Source organism: Pleurodeles waltl, chromosome 12 (assembly GCF_031143425.1).
Source record: "Pleurodeles waltl isolate 20211129_DDA chromosome 12, aPleWal1.hap1.20221129, whole genome shotgun sequence".
NCBI classification, from domain to species: Eukaryota; Metazoa; Chordata; class Amphibia; order Caudata; family Salamandridae; genus Pleurodeles; species Pleurodeles waltl.
This window is the reverse complement of record NC_090451.1, coordinates 106,900,996-106,927,567: the sequence shown is the minus strand read 5'-3', so window position 1 is coordinate 106,927,567 and position 26,572 is coordinate 106,900,996.

Here is a 26,572-nt window from a genome sequence, read left to right as displayed (position 1 = left end):
AAGTATAAGGAGGATGGCCCTATTGCATTAGCCAACGAAGACCATGGGCTTGATTACAATTTTGGAGGAGGTGTTAATCCGTCCCAAAAGTGTCGGTAAAGTGACGGATATACCACCAGCCATATTACGAGTCCATTATATCCTATGGAACTCCTAATACGGCTGGTGGTATATCCGTCACATTTGGGATGGATTAACACCTCCTCCAAAGTTGTAATCAGGCCCCATATGTCCTTCATTGACCAATTCTTGCACCCTTTTTATTTCTCTAAAAAAAAATCAGATTCATCAATAGCTAGTTCTGCCCCTCCATTACCAATTTGTTTGTTTTACTTGACTACGTGGCTTTTAAAAAATTGCCAACCAACAAAATGCCCACTTGATATTTTGATAGACGAGAATCTGTAACTGAACTATAGAGATGTATTGCGGTTGCATTTTGCTATTAGAAAAAACAATAGGGGGAGGCATATGTGGCGTCTAAATTGTGTAATATTTTTTCAAGCTGCACTAACCACCAGTGCCGGGGCCAGCAGTGACAGTGCTGACGGAGCTGTGGGAGCAGATGAGAGGGGAGTCTCTGCTGTGGCATCAGCGGGTGGTGGTAAGTCCTATTGCTTTCTTATTGACCATTAGTAATATAGGGCCAGATGTAGGAAAGTTTTTGCACGTAGCAAACTGCACATTTCGCGGTTTGCAACGTGCAAAAACCACATCGCGATGCCCAATCCCCGTTTTGCGAGTCAGTAACCTGGTTACCAACTCGCAAAACGGGAAATGCGAGTCGCAATTAGGAAGGGGTGTTCCCCTTCCTAAATGCGAGTTGCAGCGCAATGCTGCATTGCTTTGTGACCGCGGTCGCAAAGCAATCGCAGTTACCACCAGTGTCACACTGGTGGTAACCCATTTGCAAAAGGGGGACCCCTTCCCATTTTTGAATGGCATGGAAAAAAAAATTTCAGAGCAGGCAGTGGTCCTACGGACCACTGCCTGCTCTGAAAAAATGAAACTAAAACGTTGAATTTTTTCATTTTGTAATTCATCTTGTTTTCCTTTAAGGAAAACAGGCTGCATTACAACAACAAAAAAAACAGCTTTATTTAAAAGCAGTCACAGACATGGTGGTCTGCTGTCTCCAGCAGGCCACCATCCCTATGAGTGCTGTGAGTCACAAGGGGGTCACAAATTGTGACCCACCTCATTTATATTAATGAGGTGGGCCTTTGAGACCCCCTTGCGAGTCGCAGATGGTGTCAGGGACACATCCTGCATCCTGAACTGCGACTTGCAAATTGCGAGTCTCTCTGACTCGCAACTGGCGAGTCGCAATTCAGGAATTCCGTACATCTGGCCCATAGTCACTACAAGGGTGTACTAGTGTTGTTGACTAACTCATCAACACCCTGCTTTTGCAGATGCAACAGGAGTTAAGTAAGTATTGGCCTCTTCTATCTGCAACGCAGTAGACTAAGGTTTATTAAATGAACTTGAACTATGATGTGTTTTGAAAAAGTGAAAGAAGGATGGAGGTAGAATGTATGGATGAAATATACTACGAGTGAAAGGATATGTGTGTGGATGAAAGGGTTCATAATAATAATCATATGTGGGTGATGAGGAGGATGATAAGATGCATGGGTGGGTGAAGGATGGATGAAAGGGTATACTGGTGAAGGATGCCAGCCCAGGTGGGTGAAAGGGTATGGGTGAAAGAATTCCATGTCTGGAGGGGTGAACGGACTCCTTGGGTGGGTTAGATCTCTTGGATGGGTGAATGGGTAAAAGGATGCATGGGTGGTTATTGGGTAAATCGATGTTGGTGAAAGGTTAGTAGAGAGCCATGTTTGGAATTTGGATGGTTTTATATGGCAAAGGACTAGATGAGAGATTGTAAAGCTTTGCTTAAATGGAGTGTATCAAAGCCAACGGTGAAGAATAAGAGTACTAGAAGAACACATTTGCAATGAAGAATAGATAAATGCTTGGAATGAAGAAACAAGAGAGCTCTTCTGGATAGGGGTGTTCTCACCTACTTTACTTGCTTGGAGTGGTTTTTATCAAAGGTTTGAAGCAAAGGTTTGGATGGTATTTCAGAATATTTTCTTGATTCACAGTTTTTTCAAGCGAGGCAGGTAGTAGGTATCCCAGCATCCATTTACCATCACCCCCACTTCACTATGGCCTTTCACCAGTGCCACCCATGATGACTTAACAGCAGCATGGTTCAATTTGTCAGAATGGGCACTGCAATGTTGGCTGTGCAATGTGTGTCTGTTTGCCTAAGTTAAGTTAATGTGTCAAACATTTTTCAATGCATTGTAATGCAAAAAGAAGGTGTGTTTTCCTTTCCCTCCCAGTGCCCACTGTGTCAGTCGCTTCCTATTGCTTAAATTCTGTCCCAGACTTTTGAATTATTTGAAAAATCCAATCTTTGCTTGTGCCACATTTTTCAAACCAAGTGATAAACATAATTAATTATGGCTTCCATAATGGGTTTACTTCTGTTCTGTTTTTTCCCTTTCAACATTTGCCAACCACAGTGAGTCACACTACTAGCCAAATCTTAGGCACATGATGACGAGGAGGAATTTGATTGATTTGTAAAGTGTGTACTCTACCTAACCATCCTAATCCCCTCTACCTTACCCATGCAGTTAAGTACGTTAAGATGATTTCTTTCCTTGCTGCAAAGCAAATGTATTATTTGGGAAAAAAGTAGTTATTATAAAGTGTGGTGAAGGAGGGGCATGAGGAGAGTGAGTAAAGTGGTCCATAAGTAAGTACCTTGAGTTTCCTGAATGGGATAGTCTGTGACGATGCAAATGCGTCAAATGCTATCTATATGCCACTTGTTAATCCTTTCCCTATACTGCAGTGCATTGCTTTTCCCACTGCCTACTTATGGCAAACAGGATTTCTTCATGATTGATTATATTATACTATGTGACGTGTTTCATTCTTAGTATTCTTCAGCCCCGTAGTCCAGGTACACAGAAGAACAGGGCCTTTGGAATAAAATAATTTTCTAGTACAGCTGCCCCATCTGCAGAGAGTAACGAGTACGACTAGGGCCCCAGCTGAGCTAGCAATGCCACCATTAATTTAGCACAACAGGAGAGAGAGGAATTATTGTATTCCATAGTGCATATTGTGGCTGTGACAGTTATCACCTTAAAATTGAATGTCCTGAGGTTACCACCATATGTACTGCTAATGTGCAACTACACTACATGCTTTTAAACACGTGATTTGCTCAGAGCATTGTTTACAATTTCTCTTTTTTCTTTCTTGATATAGCTATTTCTGCTGGTCCACCATCATGGCAGGAAATAGCAGCCGGGCTGCGGTGGCCAAAGCTGGAGGCCATACGGGCTGAGTACAAGTGGTTGATGATCCTTGAGGAAAAGGAGGATGAGGTGGCAGCAGTTGCTGCCAGTACTAAGGGTCCCAGCCAGGCCCCAGTGCCTCTAGCCCAGCAACACCTCTGCTGCAGTGCCAGGGCAGCACCCTCCGTTGTATCAGTCCTGCTGCCCCCCTCAGAGACCATGTTCCAATGCCGCATCCTTTGGAGGCTGGCGCAGTTAGAGGCCCATAAGGCAACTGTGGAGTGGCTCCTCAGAAGAGTCCTGGCCCACCTTTATTGCCCTCCACTGCCCTTTTTTAACCTTTTATTTTGGTGGCTGGGACTTGTTGTGGTTGGAGAGGGTGGGAATGGGTTTTTAATTCTTCAAATCAACATGGAGAAATGGACATTTTTCATTTGGAACATTGGTTGGGGAAAGGGACATTTATTTGGGGATAGCTATGGGCCAGTTGTGGGTGGACTGGGTGGGTATTTATTATTTTTATTGGTGACAGGCTAAAATAAATAGTTGCTTACAGTTCTTTATGCTAAAATCTTCTTTGGGGGGTGTTTCACTTCACACTGCTGCCTTTATGCAACATGTTTTACAAATCTGCTAATAATGTATAACAGTTATTTATGCAGTTAGGTAACCTTGTCCTAATACTCTTCTAGTCTCTGCAATTTATTCTGCAAAATTTGACCCATAGGAGTGGAGCAGAGAAATTGGCCATTGCCAATTACATTGCCTAAACTAAAGGTACAACAATGCTTCATAATTCTCTTACCTGAATGGATGAAGCGAAGGCTGCATGGTTTCTTAAGGCACCATGGTGGTGTAGTAGTAGCGTGCTGGCGCACTAACAGTGAAGACATTGGAAGCAAGGTGCCAATCCACCTAGGTGAACTCAAATAAAGATCATGTACACTGAGTTGAGGTTGCTTCTACCGCATCCACCCCACCAGTTGTATGATTATTCAATGGTGTAAGTTATTAAGTAACACCTCAATCAATCACAGGGCCTGGGGGAAGAGGGTTAGAGATTTGATGAATGGATGGGAAACAGATTTTGGGAAAGGTGTGAAAAAAACACAACAGAAACACAATATTCATCTGGGAAATGGTCAGCAGCCTTTTGTGGGAGGAATAGACAAACATGAATATGTATGACACAGATAACTTTACATTCTGTCAGCACCAGTGTGACCTAAGTTGTATATATAAAAAAATGTTCTGTTAGCTAAGTTTGAAAAATAGTACATATAATTAATCTTGGGGTGAGTCTAACACACACAGTTGTAAAAGAATAATATTGAAGGAAAAACAACACTAGTCTGTATTGCCAATTTGGGTGGTGCATTTGCAATTTTCTTGGGTGCCTGCCTGAAGCAGTCCAATAAGGTAAGCATGAGTGTTATGGTGCCGGAGAAGAGAAAACCTGTGGATTGTAAAACAGAAATGGTTATCATGATAGTGTAGAATCAAGAAGCATGGGACGGAAGGTAAGCTTAATGAGGAGTAGTGTACCAAGACGTCTCAGAGGTGGTAGAGCAACCAACAATCACAGACGTGTGTCAGCATGTATCGGGATGATCAGACTCACTACTGTCATGCTCATCATAACATTTAGCCTAGAGCACTGCATAATGTGACGTTATCATCCATCACATGTCCAGTTTCCTACAACAGGCCCCCCACCCAACCACATAGTTTCAAGTTTGAGCCAGCCAGCAGACAAACAGGAGCATTGCATTTCCCAAATCAAGTAACTGATGTACCTCTCACCACCAGTCCACAGACTGGAGTATGCCTCTTGGACTCATCCTGACGTCACCCATGTTGATTTCCATGAATTTGATAACTTCCTTCTTCTGGTAGTTTAAGTTGTCAAATCATGCTCTGATTCCTTACATCATCCTCCAGACTCTGATTAAAGATTATTATGTCCAGCTTAATGCCAACTACTCCCAAGAGTCGCAGTCTCATAACCCAATTGAGATACAGTGACCTGTAACTGTTTAACAACAAGAGAAACATTAAGTATTTTTGTGCTGAACTGGAATTTTGTTTGTTAGCTAAATGGACCGGTCGGGTCTTCTTTGAGAAATGTGAACCAGAAAGACGAGCACCAGAAAACAAAGCAATATGAAAACGCTGACAAACAAATTTCGGTAAGTGTTAAAGGGGAAGGGAAAAAAAATTACCTTCAGGAAAAAAGATTGTCACTCATTATTATTTTTATGCCACCAAGATTGTAAATCAATCATGACACAAACACAAGCCAGCATAACATATTTAAACAATATAAACACCCACTCTCACTATCTGCTACCACTAGACATGAGTCACACGAACCATCTCATTTCTCAACATTGCAACAAGTATCCCTCATATCAATTGTTGAGGCACATACCTGGGCCAATCAAGCATAGTGGCACATTGCAGATCCTCTTCGATTGAGGAAGCGAAACACACATTGGCCAGTAAGGTGTAAACCAAATATCTGTGGCAGTCCTGCTAGGGTACAAAGAATTGATAGGCACAGAATGGAGGCAGGCATTGTTGCTCAAGTCTCCTTGAAGTGATTTTGGGAGTTTGGGGGATTTTTCAATGGGCACTGGTCCAACTACAATTCGGCCACACATGTCCCTAAAACAGTTGCAGTTTATTCCTCATTTAGAAAGAAACAAACAATATATGATAATAAGGTTCCCAGAGCCAGCTACTTTTTATTTCTCAAAGCAGTTCATAGTAGAAAGTTCTATGGTGCCCCTGGCCTAGTCAGGGAAGTAGAGTTCGTCCTCAGACTCAGGTGGTTCACCCAGAAGTTGCTCAGCTAACATACTACCATGACCTGAGTCCACCCAATCATCACCTTCATCCACCTCCTGTTGTATTTCAGATATGCTGTAATTTGGTGGTATAAAGTATTGATTCACTTTGATCATGGTCAATCTGTGGAAGTTTGGGGCGAGAGACTGGTCCTTCTCACTGTCAGAACTGGAGCAGCTGCACAGAACACATGCACAGCAGACACACTGGCTACAGGCATGGACAGCAATTCACCAAAATACCATAAGTAGCAGAAGTGACAACACATGTCCTTAGACCTCCACATTCACTCAAAGACACATATTTACACATGCACACAAATTCACATTTACACACACTCTCTCACATAAACACACTCACACCCGCAAGCACACGTACACCATACATTTCAAAGCATTTTTACTTTCCTCAGCTGCCATGGAAAGGGCATATTCAAGCTATTTTTCCCTTTTTTATTACACTAATAGTGAATATTATATTATTATTCACTATTAGTGTAATAGAAATTGACAGAAGAGAGCACGTCCCAACTGACGTCCATAAGGACAAGCTGCCCTTGTGTTCCTGGCACTGAATTTGCCACCTCTAAAGCCAGGGATCGCCAAGGCAATGTCAGGGGTTGCAAAGGTAAAGCTAGGAGTCACAGCTGTGACCCCCCTGTGGCAACCCTTAAATGACGTCCATGGCTACAAGGCAAGCCAGATACCTTTCTGCCAGCCTGCTGAGCACTCTCCATTAGCGCCTCTTTCCATATCAATACACAAATGGTTTCTGATCCAGATAGGCCTCCGTTGGGTCAGCCAGGTAGGCCTGGACATTCCACTCAATAGTCATTGGTGGTCAACCTTGCTCGAGCTTTTTTGTCTTTGCCTCTGCAGTGGACTAAAGCCCTGCCTTTAGAAACCAATCAAATGCAGATTTTGGGGCTGCTGTTCCTGTTGCTGTTGTTGTTGCTGGTGTTGATTTTGGATGCTGTGAGCCAACAGGACTGGCCACAGGCTCTATTGAAGTTGTAGGCTGCACCCCAGAATGTCTGCGCGTGAGTGGGCCTCTAATATCCAGCCATACTTTTTCTAGGTCTCTGGCTTGCTCAGCAATTTATGTTTTGTCGGTTGAAACATCCCCATCTGAAAAAGGAATTCATGTTTTATTATTCACACATACGTACATTTCAGACACTTCCTTCAGCTCCTTTTATAGCATATGCACCATTGGGATAGCTTGGCCCATGGTACAGTCCTCCGTGCTGACTTCCAATGTGAAAATTTCAAAAGGAAGCAGCATCTCTGTCAGGCATTTGACCAGGCCCCAATGGCCCATCTCAATGCTTTTCACAGTTGTAGCCCTTCTTTGCATGACATATTCATTGATCAGTCTGTACTGTGAAAACAGACTTTGTAACATGTAAAAAGTAGAATTCCAATGTGTTGGCACCTTCTGCATGAGGGCTTTAACTGGGATTCTATTATCATGCTGGATAATCCTCCATGGCTTGTGGGCTTTAAAAGAAAGGCTAAAATGAGTGCAGATTCTTCTGCATGTGGACAGTATGCTACTGACTGAGGGTTCTTTTTTTAGGAAGTCCTGTACAATGATATTTATGCAGTGTGCCAAACATAGGACACTGAAATAGCCACCATCTGACATGGCTGTAACTATATTTCTGCCATTGTCTGTGGCAACAAATCCAATGTTAAGCCTTCTGGGGTGCAGCCATTCAATAACTTTGTTATTAAAGTCATCCAAGATGTTTGCAACTGTATGGGATTTCACCATGGTTAACATAGCTACTGTTGGGATTTCACTATGGTGAACATAGCAACTGTTGCATGCTTCAGAGCACCATTAAATATTTCAGCTGTGACAACACCCGCAGATATCATTTCTCTAACCCCCACAAAATAGATCCTGTGTGCAGTGATACACATTTAATCAGTGTCTTGGCAACTGGTCCACATGTCTGTTGTCAGGTGGATTGTCTGGACAGCATTCTGCTGCAAAGCTTGTCCAACCAATTCCAGCACATCGTGATGTAGCATTGGAACAGCATCTCTGGTGAGCTAGGTCTGGCTGGGAACCTTCCTTTTCCGGCAGATAGCTGCCACAAATTCTAGAAAACCCACTCCTTCCACAAAAGAAAAAGGGACGAGGTCCAACGCTAACATTCTAGCCAGTTTCCCATTGAACAAACGTGTCGTTTTGTCATTGCATTTGTACTGCCCCTCCTGCCTAAACATGGCAGTAATAGTAGCCTGGAGTTTTTTCTTTGCTGGTGCCACTGATGCATGCAAATTAGTGGGTGGTGGTAGGCTCAATGTTTATCTCAGGGGGCAGCCACTGTAGGCTCTTGCCTTGGTGTTTCGACCCAACTCTGAGTCTTCCTGTGCCTTTGCGATGTTGCTGATGTGGGCGACGATACTATTGCACTGCTGAAGACAGGGCTGATTTGTGTAACAAAAATGTCCCCCTCTTCTTCACCTTCACCTTCCACCATAATCGGATCAGAATCCCTGCTTTCAACACCTTCACTAACACAACCTGCAGACTTTTCCTTTTGGCCGCTAAGGTGAGCCTCCCAGCGTATTGCGTGGCATTCTCTCAAATAGGTGTTTGGCCTCCGGTTCCATAGTTTGTACCAAGCTTACCCTGACTAACACTTGCTCTGCAAATGGAGCATATGGCAATGTTTGGCTACTTTTCACTAATGGTAAAGAAGTCCCAAACTGGGGAGGGCAACTTTCTAACACTGGTGCTACTGCCAATGTCTGAAGAAGTGGCGGTAGTTGGATTTTGTTTTGATGACGTTTGCCTCTCTGTGGTGCCTTCTACTACTGAGGTGGGTGTGGATGTAGATTGCACTCTGTGCCTTGTAAATATGAAAGCTTGTGGAGGTGTCACGACTCACGTGCTGCTTATGCCTGGAATCCGCAGATCGAGTGGCGTGGGTCTTGAGTGTTCGGCTTTGGCCCAGAAAGGGGCGACTCTTTCTGGTAGCCACGGTGCTGTAGGCAATGGAAACGCCAAGAACAGACCGTGCCCTTCAGAAATAGTGCCAGAGGGAAAAAAAACCCTAAAAAGGGGAAAAAACCTCCAAACAGAAAGATTCCTGAAACAAGAACAAAAGAACAGGAATCAACAGAGGCAAAATGTAGGTAACACACAGAATTGACGAGATCCAGAACCGAAAGGCAAAGAATCAGGAGCGACGACACTATCAAAACAGAAAGTGTTGCAGCGCAAGGAAAGGAAGAAAACACATCCCTTAAATACCATTAAACAGGAAACGACCAACAGGAAGTAAAAGGACACCATCTTAGATAGGGAAAAGTACATAGAACAGAATAGATTAGGAACCATAGAGAATAGGGAACAAGGAATGCTGGGAAGAAAAAGGTAACATGGGAAGGGGGAAAAAACATAAAGGAAGGTACAACCAGATGACCCAGGAAAAGAAGAAAAGAAAAGAAAAGAAAAAGAACAGATAAGAGGGGTCAGGAGGCACAAGAAACGCGTGCACAAAAGCAGAGCGAGGCCCCATGCCAAATCTGGGGCCTCGCAAGGTACATAATAGACTTGGCGCGCGCCGCGTCCTGTAGGTCCCCCCCCGAAGGCCCAGGTTTGTGTGGAAATAAATGGTGAAAACGATGAATCAGAAGAGGTGTGTGAACAGAAGATGCATCTTCCCAAGAGCATTCACTGAGAGGATAACCCTTCCAATGAATCAGATACTGAAGACATTTGTGAAAAAGACGAGAGTCACAAATTTCTTGTACCTCATATTCAGGTGCATCATCCACTAGCACCGGAGGAGGACAAGGAAACTGATGAGAGTAAGGGTCAGGTACGTAAGGTTTGAGCTGGGAAACATGAAAGATTGGATGAATTTTCCATGTACGAGGCAAGTGAAGATGGACAGTGACAGGATTAATCAACTGAAGGATACGGAAAGGCCCGTAGTAGCGAGGTGTGAACTTATTCTGAGAAAGGCGTGAGGGCAAGAATTTGGATGAAAGCCAGACTTTATCTTGAAGGTGACAGTCTGGAGTGTTCCTACGTTTCTTGTCTGCTATTTTCTTCATATATCTCTTGGTGTTTAACAAATTGGATCGAATTAGTCTATGGATCTGTAGAAGTCGTTTGGAAAGGGAAGTAATCGCAGGCAGAGGAGAGGTAGACTGAGGAGAAGTAGGAAAAGAGGTAGGATGATAGCCATAAGAACAGAAAAAAGGAGTGACCTTGGAGGCACTATAGACAGTATTATTGTAGGAAAATTCAGCAATAGGGAGATAAGTGTTCCAGTTGCTTTGGGTAGAATTACAAAAACAGCGAAGGTATTGCTCTAATCCTTGGTTCAGACGCTCGGTCTGTCCATTGGTCTGAGGATGGAAACCCAATGACAGTGCTATATTGATATTTAATGTCCTACAAAAATATTTCCAAAACCGGGAAATGTACTGAGGTCCTTTGTCAGATACAATGGTATGTGGAAGTCCATGGAGACGGAAAATATGGTCGATAAAAATCTGGCTTAGTTCTTGGGATGTAGGTAGCTTTTTCAGGGCAGTGAAGTGAGCCATTTTAGTAAAGGAATCAACAGTGACCATGATAACCCGGTTTCCTGATGATGGTGGAAGCGAACACATGAAATCAGTAGAAATGGTGTGCCAGGGAGCTGGTGGAACAGGCAAAGGCTGTAGTAATCCTGCAGGTCTGGTACAGGGAATCTTGACTTGAGCACATATGGGACAAGCCTGAACGTATCTTTCAACATCCGGCTTCCAGGTAGGCCACCAGAAAAATCGTGAAAGAAGTTCTTGTGTGGCCTTGATGCCTCTATGACCAGCAACCGGCGAATCATGGCTCATTTGTAATGCCTTTTCTCTAACTCTGTTAGTAGGGAGGAACAACAGATTCTTATAATAATAATATCCTTGTTTTTTACATATAAAGGGTTTTAGTTTCTCTGCTTCGCGGTTAGACAGGCTGGAGTATTCCAGTTGTACCTCCTCCAGGAAAGACTGAGCTACTTCAATGATCTTACTAGGTTCAAGTAGATACTGAGATGGGGTAGGAGTACAATCTGGATAACGGCGAGACAGAGCATCAGCCAGAATGTTTTGGGATCCAGGAATATAGGTGATGTAAAAATCATACTGACTGAAGAAAAAGGACCAACGAGCCTGGCGACTATTCTGGCATACAAAATTATGTAAACATTGTAGATTACGATGGTCTGTTCTCACCTCAAAAGGCTCCTTGGAACCAATAAGAAACTGTCTCCATTCTAGGCAGGCTGTTTTCAGAGCTAATAACTCCCTTTCTAGTACTGAGTAATGTTGTTCTGATGTACAGAGTACATGGGACAAATAGAAAACAGGATGTTCAAGACCATCATCTTCTTGTTGTTGGAGTAAGACAGCTCCGATGGCTCTTTTGGAAGCATTGGTAACTACAATAAATTGTTTGTTGGTATCTGGGTGTCTCAAGATGGGGGCTTGAGTGAAAGCCTTCTTTAAACCTTGAAAAGCTGTTTCAGCCGCCTTAGTCCAGACAAAACCTTTCGTTAAATTTTCCTTCTTTAAAGTGTGAGTTATGTGGCTGGTTTGTTTCGCAAAGTCTAAGATGAACTGCCGATAAAAGTTTGCATATCCTAGAAAACATTGTGTTTCTTTAATAGAAGAAGGAGAAGGCCAATCTAGAATGGCTTGTACTTTTTCTTGGTCCATAGCTATGCCGGTGGGACTTAAATGATAACCCAGATATTTGACTTCCGTCTTGTCGAACTCACACTTTTCTGGTTTTACAAGATAGTTGATGTACCCGGAGTCTTTGAAGGACTTGTTTCACGTGGGAAGAATGAAGTTCGGGACGTCTAGAATAAATAAGAATATCGTCTAAGTAGATTACAACTCTCTGGTTCAAAAGGTCAGAAAACACTGAGTCCATAAATCTTTGCAAGATTGTGGGGGCATTAGTGAGACCAAAAGCCATAATCTTGTACTCAAAGTGACCAAATGGGGTCCTGAAAGCTGTTTTCCACTCGTCTCCTTCTTTAATACGTAAAAGGTGGTAGGCTCCACGTAGATCCAGTTTGGTAAAACGTTGAGCCCCTCTGACTGCTTCTAGAATATCCTTGATGAGAGGCAAAGGATAACGATCCTTTATAGTTATCTTATTCAGGCCTCGGAAATCCAGGCAAGGACGAAGATCCTTTGTCTTCTTGGGTACAAAAAAAGAGAGGAGCCCCTGCCAGAGAAGACGATGGAACAATAAGACCACTCTGTAAATTTTCTTCCAGATACTCTTTTAGAACTTCCTTTTCGGGTTCCGTGAGGGAATACATCCTCCCAAAAGGAACAACAGTTCCAGGTTCCAAGGGAATAGCACAATCGTAATCTCGATGTGGAGGTAACACAGGTCTGGATGGTTTTTGGAACACATCTTGAAACTCTAAATAGTGTTCAGGGACTCCTTGGACAGTATTGAGGGAATATCCGGTAGTACTTTCAGTAGGTGTTAATCTTTTTGGTGACCAATATTTGTCGGAAGCAAAACAGTTCTCATGACAAAACTGTGAAGACAAGGAAATAGTCCGGGTTTCCCAATTCACATACGGATTATCTCTTATGAACCACGGAATTCCTAGAATGATGGTATGGTTGGGGGATGATATGAGATCAAAAGAGATGTGTTCCTGATGGTTACCAAACTGTAAACTTAACATCAGGGTAGTAGTATCGACTGGACCAGAGGATATCAAGGATCCATCCACTGTGTGCACTTGTTCGGGAATTTCTTTGGGTTGTGTTGGAATTTGTTGAGTAGTGGCCCAAGTCTTATCCATGTAAATTCCACTAGCACCACAATCTAGTAATGCCATAGTTTTTTCTTGACGGCCGTCAGGTAGTTGTAACATGACAGGTAACATGAACAAGGAAGTGGTATTGTCCTTAAATGAACTGATGGAAGGTATAGCCGATGATCCCGTCCCCTCCCTTCTTACAGAGGACGGGAAGTGGCGTTTCCCGATGGCCTTTGCGGACGTACAGGGCAGGTACGAAGCATGTGACCAGCAGAACCGCAGTACAGGCACAATCCTTTCTTACGTCTGTCTTCCCGCTCGCTAGCGGAGAGCGGGCCTCGAGTAGTATCCACTTGCATGGGTTCCCCCTCTATGTCTCTAGCAGGAGGGCGAGGTTCCTCAGAACGATGCAGATAAACCCGTGAAGTGCTTGGCTGGGAAGACCCTCTACTCCTTCTCTTCTCCAATCGTCGTTCTTGAAGACGGTACTCGATGGAAAGTGCTTGATCCATCAGACCACAAAGATCTTCAACTCTGGTGGAGTGTACTAATTCATCTTTTATTTCTTCTTTAAGTCCTCTACGAAACAAAGTCACCAGAGTACGTTCCACCCAGGTGGTCTCTGCCGCTAGCTGACAAAAACGTGTAATATATTGAAGGACATCTTGTGAGCCTTGTTGGATGTCACATAAGGCTTCTTCCGCAGAGGCCTCCAATCCTGGACGACTAAACATTTGTTTGAAGCAATTCACGAAGGCGGAATAGTCCGACAATACCGGGTCGTTGGAGGATACCATTGGGGTTGCCCAGGTCAAGGCAGGACCGGATAAAGCACTGATAAGATAACCCACCTTTGTCCTGTCATGGGAGAATTGGGTAGGTCGGAAGGCAAAATATACCGTTAATGCATCAAGGAACTCACGTAGTTTAGTTGGTTCACCGGAGAAACGAGGAGTAGAGGAGAAGATAGTCGGAACATCGCCACTGCGGAAAGCCAAAGCCTGTCGTAACGCAGCATTTTCATTGCGTAGTTATTGCAATTCCTGAGCTTGTTGCTGAATTGTTGTCAGAAGAGATTGATCAGGATCTGCAGCAGCCGCCACTGTATCATCCATGGTGTTAGAGGACATCAGGAGGATTTGGCGCTGCAATCTGTCACGACTCACGTGCTGCTTACGCCTGGAATCCGCAGATCGAGTGGCGTGGGTCTTGAGTGTTCGGCTTTGGCCCAGAAAGGGGCGACTCTTTCTGGTAGCCACGGTGCTGTAGGCAATGGAAACGCCAAGAACAGACTGTGCCCTTCAAAAATAGCGCCAGAGGGAAAAAATACCCTAAAAAGGGGAAAAAACGTCCAAACAGAAAGATTCCTGAAACAAGAACAAAAGAACAGGAATCAACAGAGGCAAAATGTAGGTAAACACAGAATTGACGAGATCCAGAACCGAAAGGCAAAGAATCAGGAGCGAAGACACTATCAAAACAGAAAGTGTTGCAGCGCAAGGAAAGGAAGAAAACACATCCCTTAAATACCATTAAACAGGAAACGACCAACAGGAAGTAAAAGGACACCATCTTAGATAGGGAAAAGTACATAGAACAGAATAGATTAGGAACCATAGAGAATAGGGAACAAGGAATGCTGGGAAGAAAAAGGTAACATGGGAAGGGAGAAAAAACATAAAGGAAGGTACAACCAGATGACCCAGGAAAAGAAGAAAAGAAAAGAAAATACAAGAAAAAGAACAGATAAGAGGGGTCAGGAGGCACAAGAAACGCGGTGCACAAAAGCAGAGTGAGGCCCCATGCCAAATTTGGGCCTCGCAAGGTACATAATAGACTTGGGGCGTGCCGCGTCCTGTAAACGCGTTGTGCGGCCCGAGCCGAATGTTTGGCTCGCGCCGCACCATGCAGCGCTACAGGAGGTGGTGGTGGTATTGGTGCCAAATCTCTCAGAGAAGGTTGAGAAGATGAGGTAATGTTTGACTCCACTGGGGCTGGGCTAGCATCCATGATGACTGGCTCATCATCAGACTCGTCATCCTTGTCAGCCTCCTCTTCTTCATCCACAACTCTAAGGCTTTCAAGAACCTTCCTTGTCACTCCTTGCCTCTCCTGGCGTGTTTTAGACTGAGGTGGCATCCAAGTGGAGTCTTGATCATCATAAGAGGGCTTGATGAAGAAGATGGCGGAGATCTGGAAGACAGTTAATATTGTTAAAGAGGGGCTTCTTTGGCTTCCTCTGCATGAAACTCAACATCCTGATGTGCTCCTACTTTGGGAGGAACTGCTATTGCTGGCTGCGGCTGTTGTTGTCACTGGCCTGAGTTTCCGGCAATGATTGGGTACTACTTTGAGAAAGAGATAAGTCCAATTCAACGTCACTGCTCATCTGCGTTCTTGTGATTAGAGAGGCTGCCTCTGTGCAAGACATGGGCTTGGGTATACTTTGGAATGGGGCCACTGATTCCAGAGTGGTGCTCCTAGCTTGGTCCCCAGAAGCTGGTGAGGCAGGCACACGCCTTTGCTCAAAAAATGTCTGGGGCAACATACTAGTGGTGGGATGCTCCTTCTTATTACTTGCTGCTTTCTTGGTAGCAGCTTTCTTTGGGGCCACCTTGAAGCTGTCAGTTGGCAGTAGCACTTAGCTTCACAAGCTGAAGAGATGTCCATGTGATCACGATTGTGGTCACTCATCACATTGAGCACAGGCCTTCTGTCTGTCAGTACTGTGGGTGATGCCTCTTTCTCTTCGTGGACCTAAAAGCAAACAAGCAAGAAGGATCAGTGAAACGTGGCATTGTTGATGCAGTTGTATTAGTAGCGGAAACAAACATTATCATAGAATGGGTACTCAAATAAACTTATAAATAATTATGAAATGCAGTGTATCCATTCTTAAAAACAGCACACCAACATTAACTTTCACTATCATGTACAGTCATGAAGGATAAGAAAGCAACAACTACAACATACAGAATGTAACTGATAGCTTTCTCTCTCTGCATCAAGTTGGCATGTGGCGCTCAGGGAGGTGCTGGTGACAAATGGAATAAAAATAATCCTTGAATAATGTAATGTTATGTAATGTAATGCAACTGTACGCCTATGGCAGACAATGGGCTAATACTAAAAAATAGGAAAAATAAATAAATACATTATAAAGAAAACTATATATTTTTATTTTTTTTAAATCGACTAGCATGAAAAAAGTTAAATACAATATTTAAATATTATTATTATTACACTGATATTATAAACTGAAATAAAATAAAGGTTGTGAAACAAATTAGAAGAAAAGGATAAAAAAAAATACAAAATAGATTTTAATTGCTGATGTACTAGAGGAATCGGACTAGCATGAAAAACCACTGGGATTTGGGAGGCAAGGAGTGGTGGAGGTGAAAAATGCAAAAAAAGTATATGATAAAATATAAAAAAGGTGCTTATACAGTACATTTAGTAATAAGCATTGACCTACGAAGCCTGAATAAACAAAAACAATGGCCACCAGCCACATGGTCACTCAACAACCAGCAAGTAGACATGGCCACCATGACAAAGAAAAACACATTCAGGCCTAAAGCACATTAGCTTTCTACACAAAATGCGCATCAGCCACATGGTCAAACAACAACTAGCAAGGAGGCATGGCCCCCACAACAAAGAACACATGCAGACCTGAGCACACTGGCTACCTACACAAAATGGCCACCAGACTCATGGTCAAACAACAATCAGCAAGGATGCATGTCACCACAACATAGAAGAACACGTTTGGGCCTAAAGCACACAGGCGGCTTAAACAAAATGGCCACATGGTCAAACAACCAACAAGGAGGCATGCCCACCACAACAAAGAAGAAAACATGCAGACCTAAAGCACACTGGCTGCCTACACAAAATGGCCACCAGCCACATGGTCAACCAACAACCAACAAGGAGGCATGACCACCAGAACAAAGAAGAACACATGCAGCCCCAAAGCTCACTGGCTGCCTACACAAAATGGCCACATGGTCAAACAACAACCAACAAGGAGGCATGGCCACCACAACAAAGAAGAACACATGAAGCCCTAAAACACACTGTCTGCCTGTACAAAATGGCTGCCAGCCACATGGTCAAACAACAACCAGCAAGGAGGCATGGTCACCACAACAAAGAAGAACACATGCATAACTACTGGCTGTTTACACAAAAAGGCCACCAGCCACATCAAACAACAAGCAGGATGAATAGAAAACAAAAAAAACACGTATAGGACTATAATTTTGACTAATCAAAAAGGGCCCCTGGCCACATGGCATGGGGAACAAAGACACTTCGTAGCCTATGACAAACACTCTTGCGCACTGGCCAGACAAAGAATACATTGGTACAACTCACCTCATAGAAAGGCATCAAGTACAATAACCCCACCATACACTGTTGGCAAAAAAAAAGTGAAATACCGCCAAACAACATTTTGTTATCTTTAGTCCAATGCCCTCCATGGTGTTTCCGTTCCACAGACACAACAAACAGTTGTTTTTTCATCATGCACCCAGGACTAGTACTGGGCCTACAGCTGGAAGGCATATTCCATTAGCCACTTAACAAACATTCAATCTAATGAATAATGCAAATTTACAAAACAAAACACAGAGAAAATGTACTGAATTGTTAAACATTTTTCCATTGTAGAACTAAAATTACAAGTAAAACCATAAATAGGCCCCAAATGCAGGCCACCCACCACAACAATTTTTTAAAATCAAATAAAAATAGTTAAATCCTGATGCATACCCCTATCTAAGAGACAGGTTGTACAACACCCTTATACAAGTGTTTTTTAACTTACTTGTGAAATCTCAAATACATCCAAGTCCTTAAATCCAATGATATATCCAGGATACAAAAAAGTGATCCTTCCAGCTCGAAATCCTAGTGAAAGTGGCCAGGAGATGGAAAAAGCAGTGGAGGGAGCCTGCAGGAACAGGAAGTTGGAGTCTCTGGGGCACTTCCTGTTGTTGGAAAAAAAAAAGTACTTCTCGCACAACAATATCAATGCGAACGGTCAATTAGAGCAGATTTTTCACTCGAAGTTGTAGATTTTAGCTGCTTCAGTTTTGCCAGGTTGCAGCAGCAGTCAATTGCAGTGACTTGCGATCGCCTACATCAAAAAAGATGTGCCAGAAGTCGCTAGCACTAACTCTCGCGATCGGGTAAAAAATCTCGTTTGTGCTTGTGAGACAGAGGAAGTCTTTCGTCTCACTTCACGCACGCACGAAATGACAGAAAGCACGCACCAACAGTGGAAAAACAGTAAAAACTCCCCAATGTTGCAGAGTGCAGAGTCTGTGGGTAATTCAGCGTTCTCCGCAAGCGTGGAGTTGCTGAATTCCACAAACTCTGCCTGCTGAGCAGAGTTTTTTGCCCAGGTCCAATAAATAGTCTAGAAGGACCAATTCAACTATCAGGGCATTGAGGGGGTTCTAAGAACCAGGTTTCAGCTTTGCATAAAATATTTAGATCATGATCCACTCTTAAATCTCTAATAAAATGACAATGGGTGACTGCCAGTGCTTAATTTGAGCTTGCGGTTTCCAGTACTCAGCACTGGCACTTAATTGTCAGCACCAGCACTTATGACAGCTGCCACATGGTGGTGCTGTTTGTGTAATTTAGAGATGAGCAGAACAAGAGTTGATTATTAATTTATTATTCATTAAAAACAACCAATACCTGTTGACCAAGCCATTCTTATTGCTTTGGGGGCCTCGAACAGTCTGAATTCTCGCACTTGTAGCAGTGTGATGGTTAGTTGCTGTTTATGTGCTGTCATTGGCAACACTGGCAGTGGGTGGTGCAAGTTGTGGTGGCCTCCTGCCAAGGACATTGGCACTTATTTGTTTTACAAATTGAGCACTGGCAACTGCTAATTGCACAATGCAAAGAACTGCCTTGAGAAATGTGGTGTCCTTTTGGGCTGAACTGTCATGTCTCTACTGTACAGTATGGTCACTGAGTAGGCCTTCCTTCTTTCAGAAGAGGAAAGATTGGGTGCAGAAAAAACAAATATTGGACACAACAGTAAAAAGGAGAAAGAAGACTGAGGAAGCAAGAGAAATCAGAGGAATTTAGTTAATTCTGTTTTGAACTTGTAATGTGGAATTACTGATAAATTAAAATTATGTTGCTCCATCGGCAAAATAAAAAATTGTGCAGTGGTTTCTAAAGTTTAAAGCTAGTGCATAGCAATCAGCGCCCTTGTATGCTCTGCAGTGATTAAAACTTGTAACCATTGCAGAGTATGCAAGGCACAGAGTGGTATTTGGCTGCACTATTTTTTTAGGCAACATGCATCCTTGCATTCATTTTTTGGACATAATGGTGCATTTTGCACCTAGAAAAAAGTGCCAAATTCCCACTCCACCCCACAGTGGAATTCTGTGGAATCTGGTAGAGTTTTAATGTAATTCTGCGTGATTCTACTGAATCAAACTTCACAGATTCTGCCTACTTCTAAAGAAGACTGCAAGGTTAAAGGGGGTTTGGGGATAGAGAAATATAAGATGTAGAAAGCAGAAGTGAGAGGATGAAGAAGAAACAGAGGTGATGGGAAGGTGGAGGCAGAAAAAGGATGCAAGGGTTACAGGAGCTAACTTTAGGAGGAGGATAAGTACATATGGACATGTTAGAGAGGGTGGAAGAGCAAGAGTAAAAGTGACTAGTAAGGGGAAAGTGAAAGAAAGTAGTGATGAGAGGACAGAAGGAAGGAGACAGGGAAGATAGAGAAGCACTGAGTAGTTATTAATAAACTATAGGTACAGTGGCACCAGGATGCAGGGATGCGTGGAGCTCACTGCACCACCATTATGGATATCTATTAATATCGACCAAGGTGAAGTAAGTAATTGGCAGCCCTTTTTCTTGCTAACATTATGGCTTCTGATCACCTTGCCACACCAGTGTCAATGGAAGCTGCTGGGGGACGTCGATGCTCTAAGTCCACTGTAAGTTCTTGGTATTGTCTACAAGAGGTCTTTTAACAATAGACAGCTATACGCTGTCTGCAGGCAAGACCAGTGACGTAACAAAACTTTAGGCCCCCCCCTTGGAAAGTACATAGAGAACCCCCTTCACCCAGTCAGGATCTCTCACGCAAGGGGCCTGCCACCCGTGCACAGTGTACTTTGCTGAGTGTGTCCCTTGGAGCTCGGGCTGCAGTAGCTAATACGCCCTATAAAAAGTGTGTTTTGACTATCTTTTTCACAATCCCAAATTCTGAGGGTCATCATTATCATCAATCTTTATTAGGTATTCCAGTGCCCATAAAAGTAACAAAATAAAATAAAATACACTAAACAGTAATAAAATAGTTGCTTCATTTAAAATCATAAGACCATAAAACTGAGATATGTCAGACAGGAATAACAATTCATGATACAATTGCAGATATTGTGTGTATTTCTCACTGTATACAAATTGCAGTTACAAGGATATCTTCACTGTAGCAATGGAGTATAAACTCCATGGTTGCTCTACACTGTCTAAAATTTGCCTAATTCAGAAGAGGTAGAGTGAGTGTTTTCGTTAGCGAGGAATAAAATTGACAAAAAAGATAGCTGCCGTGTGGATTATTCAAAGCATCTATTACATGGGCAGACGGGTAGGTTAGCAGCAAACATACCCTGTCTGGAATGTGCAACAAGGAAATGAACAGTGCACAACTGCATTCTAGTTAGAATGAACCTATGGTGTAGGTTATTAACCCATATGAAATAAGGCTGAATGCAAATTTGAGCATGGGCAGTAACAATTGGCTTTCCAGCATTTTTAGACATTCTCTCCTCCGCGCATTTGTCTAAAAACAATTTGGTCAATGATCTACAGAAGCTAGCAGAAAAGGTACATGAATTCCTTAACAATTCACTTAGAGCCATCCAATTACAGATTTTATGTATGTATGTGATCCAAGACATTTTTAGGCCCTTCTCCAATTTAAGACAATCAGCTAAATTTAAATGATTCAATAAGGTTTCCTCCTTAGTCCATATTTTTAGCTATAGCAGAAGAGGTTGCAAGTTCACAGTGTTGCTTATGTACCCTGGCCCAATTTCAGTATAACATATTTAATTGCTGGTGGACTTGGGCATGGCTAGCAACCTTTTTTCAAAGCCATTTTCTACCTTCTCTAACTCTGGTTGGTCGCAAAAGCCCCATATGCCGGCCCCATATATGGCACCTGGACAGCACTTATGTTTGTAGATTGTTGCCAAATCTTTAATTGGATTGCTACTCAATCTGGTTGCATAAACAAGGACCACCTCTGCACTCCTGCCTAAAGCTGCTGCCCAGACAGCTTTCAATGTACCCCATGTGAGTCTATTGTCAAAAAGTATTCCTAGGTAAGGATACGAAGGAATGTTGCTAATTTTCTGGCTATTAACAGTAAATGCCTTATTTTCTAATCTCAGGATCCAAAGACCATTTAATGAGTTTTGTGTGGTCTACCATCAGGTTCAAGCTGTTCGTAAAGGCGCAGAACTGATCTAATACCCTCTGCAAGATAATCTCAGTTCTGGTCAGTAGAATAGTGTCTTCGGCATTGATCAATGTGGTACACTACAATCGACCCTGGGACAATCACTGTTAAAACTTAACCAATGTTTTTCCAAACGGTACAATGAACAAAGAAAGAAGGCCAATGCACAGCCCTGGTGCACACCTCAATCAAGCTTAAAGGCTTCAATTGTTTCCCCAGCTGGACCAAACCCCACACTAGCAGTTACCTCTAAATGGAGCTCCCTCAAACAATTTACAGCACTGGACTCAGCCTCTAGATCGAGCATGACTCCCCAGAGTTTTAACCTGTTGACAGAGTCAAAGGCAAAGCTCAAATCCATAAAAGGTAAGTACACTTTATCTTCCTTTGCTAATGTGTACTTATTAATTAGGAGGTATAGATTGAGGCACTGTTCAACAGTCCCAAGGCAAGTGTGGCCAGTGTGGAAACCAAACTCGAGATCCAAAAGCTCATTGTTAATAGTCATCCAAGTCTGCAGACGTTGCAGCAAAATCCTGCCCATTGTTTTGGCAGTAGAATTTATTAAAGAAATACGGTGGTAACATTTTGGGTCCTCCTTGGATTTTTTCTTAAAAATAGAGCTATTGTTGCATGTGACCAAGCCTTGGATGGACACAAAATTAGTAAAGCTTAAAGACATTTATCAGAAGAGGGCCCCAGAGGGGTACATTTGCCCTAAATAGACTCACTTGTATCCCATCTGGGCCTGGAGCTTTCCCAGAGGGCATCTTTTATTGGCCTCTATTACATCATTGAGATCAATCTCTAAGCAGCAGAAGGGCTGGGTGGAAGCTATTGGGACTAAAGGTGTTATTGTCTGGCTCTCGTTCAAAGTGTGACCCTCCTAATGCACAGGGTCTGAATATACTTGGGAAAAAGTATCTAGCCAAGACCTTCGGTGGGGTCACTGCATCAAGCTCAGTTTCATGGGAGTTCTCTAGATAGTTACAGTTCACTGTTTGCCAGAACAGGTTACTGTTTTTAAATTCTCTGGCCATTATTAAGCTATTGTAGGCTTCCTCTCTTATTATCTTTTTCCAGGTCAGTTAGGCCTTCCTGTACATCTTTCTACAAATGTGGACGTGTTCTACATCTTTTGGCACCACTTTAAGGGTTGACAGTAACTGGTTGTGGACCTTGGTACAGATCGAGTCAAACCATCTCACACGTTTATTGCTATGAATGCTATATGGAACAGCGAGCATTTCCTGTGCAATACCACACATTCTGTCGAAACTGCTGATTATTTTATAACTCCGCTCCTTAATCTCCTTCAGGCATGTCAAAAAATCACAATAAGTAACATTATCAACTCTACCCCGGCTCATGATAACCCCCTTCTTAGTTGAGTGTGCCAATGGTATTGTGTCGGTCGTCACTTGTCGCTTTATTTAAAAAAGCATTACTCATCGAGACAGCTATGGACCTATGATTACTCAAAGGGAATCTAGTAACAGATACCCTCCAACTCATGTCCTAAGATTGTGTGAAAATAAAATAAAATAAATTAAACTAAAACAGCCATGCCCAACAAAAGTGGGAGTAACAACTGTGCCGCTGCTTAAACAGTCAGAAGCAAACATCAAGTTGTACTTCATTACTAACAAATTGAGGTTATCTCCATATGAGCTGTGACCAAAGTGGCTAATAGGATCCTCTTCGGGGTTCCAGAGGCCACACAACTTTGCTGGAAACACTTGGCAATGTTTTGCATTAAAATTCCCTATCCATAAAATCACATAGCTAACATTGAATCTGCTCAAACTTTGCTCTATATCCTCCTGGCAAAGCCTTCGCTATGGCAGAGTTACTGGCGTCAAAGATGTTGTTACAAAACTTGACCAGTAGCCTATGTCCTTTTCCCATTTAATAAACAGCATCTGATAGTGGGGAGAGGCCAAGTTTGCCCACACAACCCAACCCGGGAAGGTAAGGGCCACCAGTGTAACTAAGTCTCCTTTAGCCATGCCCATAGACCCTGCTATCGCAGAATTGAAATAGGTCACAAAACCATCAATAAAAATGGGTTCTAGGAGCCTTGATTCTTGCTTGCAAAGAACTGCAAAAGGGGTTAAAGCATTTAACCAGTTCAAGTTTGCCGGTTTTGCACTCAGACCTGCCGCGTTCCATGATGCAAATCAGATTAGTCCATCCCCATTGTTTCCAGAGCACAGAGTAGCACGGCTTTCCTTCATTGAAGTGGCTAGATTGGGCATAATCACTGGGGGTAGCTGGAGATTTGGAGGACCCAAGGGCAGGGGGGTGGCTGTGATCCTCTCCCACCACATGTGTACCAGCAGTATTGCCACCTGAATCCGCCTTATGTCCACCCCTTCAGCCTTTGCTTTCCCGGATTGGGCAAAGACATTGTTGAGTGAGACGAGCCACCTGAGTTTGGGAGAAGGGTTTGAGTGAAACTTCATGATCCCTCTGGCCAAAGGCAGGACCCCAATGCATTTGAGGTTCTGTGCTGGAATCCCTGGTCAAAGGCCTAGGAGACTAACCACTTTGTTTAGGGCTTTTAATTAGAGCCTCCAGAGAGTCCAGCCTACTCATCACAGCAACAATGAATGTTTGCATATTTATTCTCCAGCCAGATAAGCTTGCTAGCTATGTCCAGATCTGAAATCAAGGGCTCTAACCCAGGGAGCGTAGTACTTTTGGCTTACGAACTGGAATACTGGGTAGCCTTTCCCTTCCTGCGCTGGGGACACTTCTTTTATTGCTGGAGAAGAGGAGAAGTGTGAATCAAACACATTGGACGCAGCAGGCACAGCCCCTAGGATAAGTATTTTGTCATAAATGTCCACTGCACATGGATTTCCCTCCCTTATACCTAACTGCTGCACAGGGGGGCTGGAGCTGCAGCTCACCTTGGATGAACCTCTAGGCTCTGTCCCACTGCCTTTCCCAGATGCAGACTTCATGACAGAACACAACTGCTCTTCGACAGAGCCAAGCTCCTGTTCAGTGGCTCCCGTGGCATTTATACAATAAGATACTATGATGCCCACCCCTGCATTGTCCATTATAAAAGTAAAATGTATTTTTCTTTTAACCATGACAGCACAGCCAGCATTATGATGAATTATAATTTTTTTAAAACCTGTTGGTCAGCCAGCAGACTTACTGCAAGGTGATCTCAGGTTCCAGTTCTCGGAGAGGTGGCCCAGCCCAGCCTCTTTCGGACGCTGATGGGGGCAGACGGGCCCATGCTTGGGCCAGTCTTCATCCTGACACATATCTGTGTGCATCCTCTGCCACGCATTGTAGAAAGCATTTAAGAGTGTGATGCAGCAATATGGCCCTCTGTTATAAGTATTGTATAGAAGAGAACATCTTCTGTTCATTGTAAATAGTTATATTTATATGTGTATATCAGCATAACATAGAGACATGGAGTATTGGTTAAATATGTACATAACTCTTGCCAAAGTAGTGACAGTAGTACGTTCCGTTCACCCTAGAATGTTGGGACCTTGGAACTACCGAGAGCTTGCTATAGAATGTTGAAGTGGACTGAGCAGTGGCCTGTGAGGAGTTGGAGAAATAAACATCTTTACTCTGAGTTACCTGTGTGATTACTACAGGAATTTAAATTTTAGCTCCTTCCCTCACGGAAAGAAAACATAGTCATTCTGCCACATGGGAACTCTCCGGCCACGTGAACTTATTCTTCTCTGAGAAACACTTGGAACTTATTCAGCATTGTTCATGGTTCCAGTCTCTCCTACAGGCCTGATTTCTCCTTCATAGCAGGGTACGATACGATCCATGCTCCATACTTTGCCATTCTGTAGTCTGACTACATTCCGATACACTTCTTTTATTTTAACAGGATCAGAAAATTTGCTTCCATCACTTGGATTGCACCTGGGAAGTCTGATTATTATCCATTGGCCTTCACGCCATTGTCTGTCCTTGACTCCAAATTTCTTATTGTACCACTCTACATACTTGCTTTGATTACGCTTGAAACATTCTGCAGATACATCTCTCTGTTCATGCACTTGTTCACCCCCTTTTAGCCAATTAGGATTTAATTTAGTACCGGGTTGCCTGCCCTTCAATGATTGAAAAGGTGACAAACCCGTGACTAAATTCTGTGTGTTGTGATACGACCATAGCATCTCAATTAGTGCTTGGTCTCCTTGTACACCGGAAATTTTAGCCCTTTGAATACATTCTTTAATTACTCTGTTCATTCTTTCTACTAACCCATTAGCTTTCGGGTTGTACAATGCTGTTCTGAAGTGATACACTCCCCATTTTTTGAGGAATTCTTTCATGTTATCAGAGGTGAACTGGACTCCATTGTCCGTAACCAATGTGCTAGGGATACCTTCTCTCATGAATGCTTCTGTCAGGAATTTAATGGTTTCGCTAGTGGTTATTTGGTTAACTATCTTGAACATAGTCCAGCGTGAGTGATAGTCCACTAGAACAAACATGTACTGACCTTTGTTCCCCAGATGACTCATAGGACCCAAGATATCAAGACCAAGTTTATCCCATGGCTTCAAAGGAATCTCTACTGGGGACAGTGGAGCTCTGCGTGTTGCATGCGATTTATCACTTGCTGCACATTCACAACAATCCTTCACTACTCTCTCTACCTCGTAATCCATTTGGGGAAACCAGTAAATGGCACGCAATTTATTTTTTGTGAGACTGCGCCCTAAATGTCCCTCATGTGCTAATTCAACTAGTTTGTTCCTCAGTGCACTAGGGGGTACTACCCTTTCGCCTCTCATAACTAAATCATTAGTTACATGAAGTTCAAATCTGACATTCCAGTAGTTTTTTAACTGTTCTTCTACATCTTTTGCCCTTTCCGGCCACCCATTTATAATCTTACTCTTGATTAATAGTAATATTTGGTCTTTCCCTGTTTCTTCAATCCATTCCTTCTTAGTGAGGCAAGCGAGATCTATCCAAAACATTGGTTCAGCTGTTTGTAAATTCTCTCCTTGTTCATCCGCACTCCCATCTATTCTGTTATCTACAGTGGATCTGGATAAGAAA